The following is a 10546-nucleotide window of genomic DNA, read 5'->3' on the forward strand; positions in this document are numbered from 1 at the left end:
CATTTAAGACACGTACTGTTATAATAACCTAATTCAGTCCAGTAATGGGTAGAGGAAGTGACTTGAAGGGCTCATAAGAGAACTGAATCTTTTTTTTAAGTGGAGTGGTAGATATATGTGTATCGCTGCACTTTTTTTTTTGGTATGTCTAAAATGCTTCATAATATATTAAAATTAAAAAAATATGTATGTATTACTGGGCTTGTAGTCAAAAGTTTTATGGAGGGATAGTTTGGGGGAGTTAATTATCAATTTTCTAATTTGTTCTCTTGCTCTGGTAACTTTGCTGTTTCTGGAGTTCAAACAAAGAACAAAGATTTGCTGGATTGCATGAGTAAACGTTTGAGTGTTCTATTTCTCTTTGCCTATCGCTTCTCGGCCTTTTGGCTAAGATCAAGTGTAGTATCTATTTCTCTTTGCCTAAAATAAGTGATAACACATATACTTAGCATGGGTGTTTTATTTACATATATCAAGGACCCCATTTTCTCTGTTTCTTCATAATAAAAATCCAGTTTGTAAATATTTAATCCACGAGGGTGGACTGGTCTAAAACATGACAAGTATTCCAATTTCAGAATTGCCACAATAAGTAATGACCTAATTGCTATAACAATGTACTTACATTTTTTTAAAGCTAAAATACACACAAATAATATTTTACTGTATAAAAAAGTCCCTCTCCTATTCTTTCAAAACAGTTGTTGGGCAAACGATAAATGACTACCTTCAACTCATATATAAGAAAAATGTTACAGTAAAATTAATAAGCACATATATTTTAGGCATATGTTATACACATTACACATTCTATAGTAACCAATTACAATATGTAGGTTGGGGTGGCCTATTTACTTTTCTGTCTAATAAAGCACTTTTCTAATTAGAGTACTGTATCATACAGAATTGCACTATTTCCAGATAAAGAATTTTTTGTAAAGTGCACAGATATTGCAAAATGCACGTAGTATACTTTATAGCTATTATAAGCATGCAGCAATGACAATTTTCCATTGTTTTATAGTAGCATTATTTCCACATGCAGAAACATATATACCAAATACATACAATTACCCGCATACTCCATATGCTTTACAATACATATATTCTACCATTGGCAATTTCCCCTTGGAATCAGGTTGAAATTGTTTTCAATGTACATATATGTTATTTCCATAATTCTACAAAAGGTCAAGCAAGTGTCGACATGAGTAAAAATAAGTTGACTACATATAGAAAGCATGAAAGAGTCAATAAAGTCTATGCACACCTAAGCATTCTTTTTTTTCTTACGGGTATTCACTTGAGAATTTTTTTAGAAGAGATTTTGATGTGTGTGGTAATTAATTGAAATAAATGGAAAATCTGCCTTATATTCAGACCAAATTTGCTTCAACAGCTGCTGATCCTGAAGCTCTGAATGTCAGCCAATTAGTGGAGAAGTTTTACATGGCTGCGGCCCTGGACAGTCTTCCTGCCTGAAAACCCCACGTTCAGCCTCAACCAGAGAGATAAGAGTGTTCTAATTGTATTCGTTCATTTCACCCGGAAGTAAAAATCGCAGATAACAGGATGCTAAGGTTTTTCAGAAGACTGCTCACTCCAAACAACACAACTCAAAAGAGGAAGAGGAAGAAGAGGAGGAAGAAGGAGGAGGAGAAGGGGTTTTGGGGTTTATCTTTGAATAAATGTCTGCTAACAGATTACTCTTTTCACCGGACATAGTATAGAGAATTTTGTTTCTTCAACTTAATATGATGGATTAAGCAAGAGAGGTGGGGAAATGTAAAATCGAAGCCCTACACATTCTAAGGCACATAGCAGTTTCATTTAACCTACTACAAAATTTCTCCAAAATCAACATAGAAACTCCCTGTTGGATTCTGTGCAATTGAAAGTAAAAGTAAAATACATTTTTTTAAATTTTACCTTTGTTTAGATTTTTATTTTGTAAAATATGATGGGAAAAAACTGAAGCATGGTTGAAATATTACCTCTTTGTACAGCCCAATATGCTATTTTGTTTAAACCAATTCCTATACATTGGCAAATGGGACAGGTAGGATATCACAGATAAGAACCGTACAACAGATTACATAGTTGACAACAGGCACAATTAGAATTGCTGGCTTGCTACCCTTCTGCTGTACAAGCACAAGTCAACTCTAGGAATTAAAATAATAATCACCAAAATGCTAAGTTTTTAAAGATGTAATATACTTATATCTAATGGCCTAGTACTAACAACTGCCCATTTGTAAATGGGTCAGCTGATGTGCAACATGAGAGGTGAGATTAAGCCACACGGAGAAAGCAAACATGACTCAGAGCACAACGAAGTTAATTGGAAATAAAATACATAACATTTATTGGACTTTAAAACAGTGAATTCCAAAATAATTAAGTTAATAAAAGAGCCTCACTCTTTTCTGAACTAAATTAAATGGCTCTAAAATTAATTTCATTGGTTTTTTAATTCACTGTTAACTCAATAAAATGAGCTTTTAAAATTAACTTCTTTGTTTTTGAATTCACTGCAATAAAAGTCCATAAGCGAACTTTAAAAAAAAAAAAAATCACAAGCTAAACTTTTTTCCAGATTTAGGCAGCAGTCAACTGACACACAGATAAAAAAGGCAGCTATAAAATCTGGGAGGTGTTACTCAGAATATTCAGCCTAGGATTCTAAAGGGTCCATTTACCTCCACTATATCTGCCATACGGAAACAGGAAATGTTTGTCCTCAGAAAGAGAAGCCAAGCATAACAAAAGTGAAATAATTGGTTTCAGTAATTACCTAAGAGATAAAACATACAGAAAAACTAAAATGAACTTTCCAACTCTGCTACATAACATCCCAAAGAAATATAATTTATTAAAGTGTAAAATTTTTCATTTATCTTCAAGATGGCAAGTAAATATTTTATAGTCCCCAATTCATCCTAATGTGTGTATGAAAATAAAGGCAGAAGGCAAGGCATTTTGCATGTATTTCCCTGACATATTTGTGTAACAAAATCATAGAGGATGTTTTAAATAGAAAAAAATATGTTTATTTTTGAGAGAGAATGAGTGTGAGTGGGGGAGGGGCAGAGAGAGAGGGAGACACAGAATCCCAACCAGGCTCCAGACTCTCAGCTGTCAGCACAGAGCCTGATGTGGGGCCCTGAACCCATGCGTGGGATCATAAACCGAGCTGAAGTTGGATGCTTAACCAACTGAACCACCCAGGCTCAGAAAGATTTAATTTTTAGCTGCAAAATTTTAATATTGGAGCCCTCTGAATATGCATTTGTAACTTCTTATTATAAAACAAATACCTCTCATGTTTGAAATCTACCTTCCCTTATTATTGCTACCAACTTGATCTGGACTATTATTAGCCCGTGCTTGGATAATTGCACCAACATCCTAGCCTATTCCCATCACACCTCCCTTTCTCTTTGGGACATTAGCAGATGTTTGCTCTTCTACCTGAAACACTTCCCACCAACCCTCCTGCCCATCTCACCTACCTTCCTCGGCAAATTCCAACTTTCCAGTTTCAAAGCAAAGTAACTGTATCTCCTAGAAGTATGCTCTGACCCTATCTCCCAGACTAGGTAGGCGCCACCCCCAAAATATTGTGTTTATTACATTCCACACTGTTACATTCTGGGACTTCGTGATGGAGGAATATGGGGTCTACTTGTTCAGATCTGAATTGTCAGTGTTTATAGCAGGCTGTTTGGCATGCAATTTGTACTCAAATATTTGTTGAGTGAATAAAATCCGTCACCACTGTCAAACTATGATGTCTTAAATATTGGTTTCATTTTGTTGCTTTTTTTTTAAAAATTAAGAAACTTCTCTTTTTGGTTATATCATCACATCTAAACACCTTTATTTCATTGATACTCTGGTTCATTTCCTCAGAGTTTTCACACATGCTTCTGAAATCTTTCTTTTGTCTGTTCCCCTCCCTCCTCAGCTCAAAAGTTCTCTGTTTCTGAACTGTCTTCTGATTTCATGTCAATTAATATGGATGTTTTCATCGATCTCCATCTATGCCATCTAGTTTAGCTCTTGTTTGTTGCATTAATTTTGTTCTCTACCTAAAGTGCAATTCTTTGGAGGCAGCAACTAGTTGGTAGTCCTTACAGGATTATAGGATCATAGTCCAGGAGACAACAATATAGGATCATAACCTGATATAACAAATATATCACTTGATTCAGATTCCTATATTGAAACACATGCCTGAGGCTACAGAAAGTGACTTGGTCACAAGTCACCCCCCCCCCCCCCATGCTGGGAAGGGGTAGGGTGAAGACACCAGGCACAGCTCCTGCTTTACGGTATAGTCCCCGTGCCATTGATTGACTGATATAGACCCGTAGCCATTACCCATTTAAAAAATCTTTGACTCCAAACCCTATGCATTGCTTTTCCAGACACCCCTCTTCCACTCTGTAGTCTTGGATGAGCTACTATTTGTGATACTTAACATTACAGGTAATAGAATTCAGAATGTTTTCGTAAATCTGGAACATTTTTCTTCATCTGTGTGCTACCGCTTTAGTATACAATAGGCCTTGAAAGGTGGCCTACTCCAGCAGATGACTTTTTAGAGGTATTAATAGAGAAAGTATTTGAAATGATTAGATGCTGAGGGCACCCAGCTGGGACTGAGGGCTCTGGGGAGGACTTCCTTGGAAGACACGGCAGGCCGTGCGGTCCTCTGAAGCAAGAAACCCATGGGTATCAGTTTCTGGAAAGCAGTCTCTCTCTGACACTCAGCTGCCTCCCCTTACAGGCAGACAGTGCTACTGCTGAGTTTGTGGCTGCGATGACAGGGGCCCAAAATCTCTGGTCTCATCATTATACTAAGAATGATTCAAGAAGTTAGAGTCACTCTGCAAGGTGTTTAGCGGGGATGAAAGAGACTAGCCTCAGATATGTCACTGCGAATGTCCTTTTGTATAATGCATAGATACAACTGAAGGAGACTGGAATAATCCCTCAACCTTCATCACAAACTGACCAACCAGGTGGTCCCTACTAGGACCCCAAGTCCTGGCTATGAATTTTTATAATCATTGTGATACCACCTCTTTGGATCTGTTATTTTTCCCCCAAAACAATCTGACTTATAGCAGATTTGAGTATACTTATACATTGAACAAATCAGCTTCTGTTACTGCTTTGGGGGAAGTATATTATTTGAAAATTTCCCCCAATTCATTTTCTAATATATTATAGTTCACTAAGAAAGTTGCTCTAAGTCAGTGGCATTAACACTCGGACTGTTTTGTTTTCTTTCATTTACTGCTCAAGCTTTCCTGTAATTCCACACTAATATAGATCTGTCATGCTGGTAAATGTATCTTCACCTTGTATTTCTAAAAATCCTGATCTCAAAGTTCTACATCTTCTAGTTATTTTTTTATGTTTAAAATAAGTCTCTCTATTCCCTACTTGAACATTTCTTTCTCAGTCACATTCCCCTTTCTCTAGAATCTTTCCTCATAATTCAGATGTGAACACAAATTTTCCCTCGATCTAAAGCCTGCTCAAAGACAATTCTCAATAAAATCCATGTACAGCAATCACAAAAAATGTCTTAAAATGGTAAATAGACAGCTATTCACCTTGCTGTTTGTGGTAAGATACCCCAGAAAATGTAACAGGCACATCATTTGTGTATATTTCATGACAGTATACAACATGTTATTACTAATATTTTCTTATACTGAAACTTTAAAACTTCAAATTTTCCATTTTAATATCACAGTAAGATAAGATATTTGCCATGGCATAGATAAAGGAATGCATGGTGATATCTTCCTTAATAATATCCACCTGCAAGATATTAGATCAGGTAATTAATATTACCTTCAAGGTCAGCCACATCAGTGGTCATTGGAGAGGTAATTAAAAAGTCAGTCTAACAGTTCTAAATTCCACATAAAGAAATACAGAAAGACAGGTCTTAACTGTGGAATAAGAAAATACATTTCTTGTGGGTTTTTTTCATGAGTCAGTTTAAATCTTTAATGCTTTAAAAATTCATTACATTAATTATAGCAAAAGGCTCTTCATTTCTTTAGTGTGGGGTAGCATTGTTCTGTCAACATGAAAAGAATCTTTAGAGGAGCAATTCAGGTTTCTTAGCCCCCAGACTCTTAACATTAAAACACTACATTTACTGTATTAAATTGCCTGGCTTGGGCAAAATAAGATGTGCATGTAAAACAATAGAAAAAAAATTAGCACCGATCTAATTAATTTTTATATTTTCTTGCTTGGGGTTTTCCCAATCAATGCAATAATTTCCATGTAAATGTTTATGCCATCTCATGGTTGAATGTTAGCATGTTTAAGCTTTCAGAGGATAAATATATTTATTGAATTCCTGGTAGGATAATTCTCTCGAATGGAATATTTTTAAAAAATTAATTTTTATCTTAAAACCTTGCTTATTTCTTATTTTTTACAGAGATAACATTTGTTCTGAGAAACTTCTACTTATTTGATCTTTGACTCTGTTTTCAAAGTACAAAACAAGAGACCAAGAGAGGACATGATTATAATAACATGAAAATAGGCATCACCATCAACATAAGTTATGGGAAGGCAGGTTCAATCCAAATATGAAACACATATTTTATAGTTACAGAAATCCAGCAATGGACAGGTACCTCCCAAAGTAGGGCAAGCCATGATATATATTCCACATTTGTTTTGTAGAAATAAAATGAACAGCTGTATGTGTCACTGGGAATTTGATTCACATCCACAGAAAGGCTCAAGGTCTAGAAAGATGGACCACATACAGGGGGTTGTGGGGGGAGTTCTGAACACGGAGTGCCACCTGTGATTTTTCTCTGACTTTTCCACGTATTCGATGGACGATCTACTGGCTCACGATTTCACAAGTAATTATACAGATAGTGTTGACTTAAAAATTATTTTAACATGGAAGTTAAAAAAAATTTTTTTAATGTTTATTTATTTTCGAGAGAAAGAGAGAGAGACAGTGTGCAAACAGGGGAAGAGCAGAGAGAGGAAGACACAACACAGGATCCGAAGCAGGCTCCAGGCTCCGAGCTGTCAGCACAGAGCCCGACGCGGGGCTCGAACCCATGGACTGCGAGATTATGACCTGAACTGAAGTCAGACGCTTAACCATCTGAGCGACCCAGGCACCCCAACATGGAAGTTTTAATTATAATGCTTATAACATAGTACTAAACATGAAAACTAAGATCTGTCCTGTAGATTCACAGTAAAACACTCGACCTAATAAAGATGCAAAGAATTCACAGGCTTATGTTGTCAATAAACCATGGTGATGAAAACCCCGGGCTCAGCTAATAAATTTTTCCTGTTTAGGTATTAGAAATAAATAGCGGGACAGGGTAAAATATCATTCAGGTCTTTAACACTTAGTGACTTACATTTTGAGAAGTTTATTTTAGCCATGACTGATTTAAAAGGTTTTGACCCCAATTACACAAATGCATACTTATACCATAATATGATATGTTTCACCAAGTAAAATATAAGCTCATTATTATATGATAAAATCAATGTTACAGTCATGTGGTTATGTAATGCTTAATAAGAGAATTATTATTTGTATTTACCCAGGGACATTAGTCTTTATGAAATAACTTGATACACACACTCTGAAGCTTGCTCAACTAACTAAAAATCTTAAGAAAATATGTGGGATTGGGGCATCTGGGTGGCTCAGTCGGTTAGGCGTCCTACTTTTGGCTCGGGTCATGATCTCACAGTTCGTGAGTTCAAGTCTCACGTTGGGCTCTGTGCTGACAGCTGGGAGCCTGGAGCCTGCTTCAGATGCTGTGTCTCCCCTCTCTCTCTGTTCCTCCCCTGCTCGCACTCTCCCTTTCTCTCAAAAAGAAAAATAAAGATTAAAAAAATTAAAAAAAGAAAATGTGCGAGATAAAAGCAAACAAAACAAAAGGCTGTGAACTATAGAGCAGGGGCCTATACTGTTTTGCTCACTTTTACATGCTCTGACAGAACAGCTCCTGGCAAATAGTTTTTTGGGTTTCAGTAAAAGGGACTGCGGGGGGGGGGGGGGAGGAGAAAGTACCAAGAGCAATACAACAGTGATTTTGAAGTTCACAATATCTACTGAATAGATATCATTAGGTAGATAATGCATAAGCTACTCTAAAACAGATAATACGTGAGAAAATTTTTGAAGGATCGCACTCAAAAAATATTTTGAGCCTACTGTTTGCCAGACATCACACATATGGCCAGGAACATGAAGGTAGGATTTCTGCCCCAGAGGGGCTTTAATTGGGAGGGAGATAGACACATCTTTTATCAATACTGAGGATGTTTCTGGTGCAAATTCTGAGACAAATCTACAGCTGTGTAAAAGCAATAGGGAATTCCCCTTAAAGGATTTGGGGGTTTCTTTTGGCTATTTAAAATGTGGTGGCCGGGGAAACTTCACTAATGTGCACATATTTGAACTGGGAGGAGAGGAAAAGTGAGAACAAACCATGAGAACATATGAGCAAAGGACATTCTGGGTTAAGGGAGCAAACACGAAAAGCCCTGAGGTGGGAATGTTTTAGACCGTTCAAGAAGCAGCAGAGAGGTCAGTGTGGACGAAGCAGAGCAAGTGAGCAAAGAAAGTGGAGGACAAAATACACACCACATTACTGTGGGCCTCAGAGGCCACGGTAAGGGCCTGGCTTAACACTCGGTGAGATGGGAGATAGTGATGGGTAATGAGCGGAAGAAGAGTGACACGATCTGAATTTTTATCTTTAAAAAATGTTTATTTATTTATCCTGAGAGAGAAAGAGTACAAGCAGGGGAGGGGCGGAGGGGGAGAGAGAGAGAGAGAGAGAGAGAGAGAGAGAGAGAGAGAATCGCAAGCAGGCTCTGCACTGTCAGCACACAGCCTGACGCTGGGCATGACCTGAGCTGAAACCAAGAGTCAGATGCTTAACCAACTGAGCCACCCGGGTCCTCCCCGAATTCTTTCTTAACAGATCCTCTGGCCTCTACTGGGAGCAACAAGAGCAGACTGTAGAGGGCAAGGGCGGAATGAGAGGTACAGCTGAGAGGACTTTGGGGTAACTGAGGTAGGACACAACCGTGACTCAGGCTACTCTGAGGGTGGTGTGACGTGGTTGGATTGTGGTTCTGTGTTGAAGGGGCAGAGTTGACAGGGATTGCGGAGCAACAGGTTGTGAAGACTGAGTTGAAGATGACAAGGATGACCCCAAAGATTTTGGCCTGAACAACCACACACACACGCACGCAGGCACGCACGCAGTTTCCATTTACTGAATACTTCTGAAGAAGCAAGTTTGTGAGGTGGAAAATCAGTACATTAAGAAGACATCAGTCCTGAGAATATAGACCAAAATGGGTTTCGAGTATTACAGCTTAAAAAGTAAAGATTAATACTAATAGGTCGGAATGCTTTTGAATTTCCTTTCTGTGTGACTAAGTCCAGCAGATGACTTTTACATAGGTCATTCAGGAGCAATTCATTGAGTCAAGATATGGACTTATGAAGGCACCCACTATAGTGTGGCACTTGATTAAATTTAAATCCTAAGTAAGAGTGGTAAAAATTTAACTTCAGCCATAAGTATCTATGAAGTTAAATTTTCATTAGCTTTATTAATAATGTGCCCAAATCTTCAGTGGAGGGAAGCAAGTAAAATATGCTCTTTCCTGGACATAAAACGATCACCAATTTGAAGTGAAGTACTTACCTCTTAGTACTAGATGCTCAGTTACTACTGCAGGTGCTAAAATGAACTTTAATGCAAAGGCTCAAATCCATGAGCTCTTAACATGATGATATTGTCCCCCAGGGGGGTAAAATTTAGTTCAAGAAGACTGGTTCAAACAAAACTCTTATATTACAACGGGTGTTATTCCTACAAAGATTATGATACACAAATACATATGCAATATATCTGTGGCATTAAAATCTAATGGATGGGTGGCGATCAGAGAAAGAAGTGTAAAAAGTGTTTTTTTTTTTACAGTGTTTATTAACACAGTGTTTACAGTGTTCATTGCCACATGTAAAAAGGGGGCAATAATGCAACGCATTTGAGAAATGCTGCCAATATTAGGTTTAAGTGCAAGGTTTATATAGACAAGTACTCTTTTTAAGCTATAAACTCAAACTTTGGGTTTTCATCAAAACTAAACTAAACAATCGTTGGAAAATAAAAGCCGACACAATGACAGGAAACAACTTGAGCCTACCGCCACTGTCATACTTGCGGCCCAAAGGACCAAGCTTGTTTACTTGCTTAGTCTAATAGACAGAATCACTAACTATGCTCATGTGCACAAAGGGAGAGGGAAATCAGTCACTCAGAACCTTCTGGTCTATAGGGACCATGGGTCAGGTCTAACAGTGACAGGCTCAGATATTTATCATACTGGTCAGTTTGGGACACAGTAAAATTATACTAGATTCTTATTGTCCACATGCTTGGAAGGCGAAACAAAAGGCTAGAAATAAATGAAAAGGTATGAGATCCAT

General features: G+C 37.5%; 1 pseudogene; it reads left to right on the forward strand.

Moving 5' to 3' along the window:
* The first annotated feature begins 367 nt into the window (after nt 1–367).
* Nucleotides 368–485, forward strand: LOC125924188 (uncharacterized; annotated as a pseudogene).
* The last annotated feature ends 10061 nt before the right edge of the window (nt 486–10546 follow it).

The sequence above is a fragment of the Panthera uncia genome, chromosome B1 (assembly GCF_023721935.1).
Source record: "Panthera uncia isolate 11264 chromosome B1, Puncia_PCG_1.0, whole genome shotgun sequence".
NCBI classification, from domain to species: domain Eukaryota; kingdom Metazoa; phylum Chordata; class Mammalia; order Carnivora; family Felidae; genus Panthera; species Panthera uncia.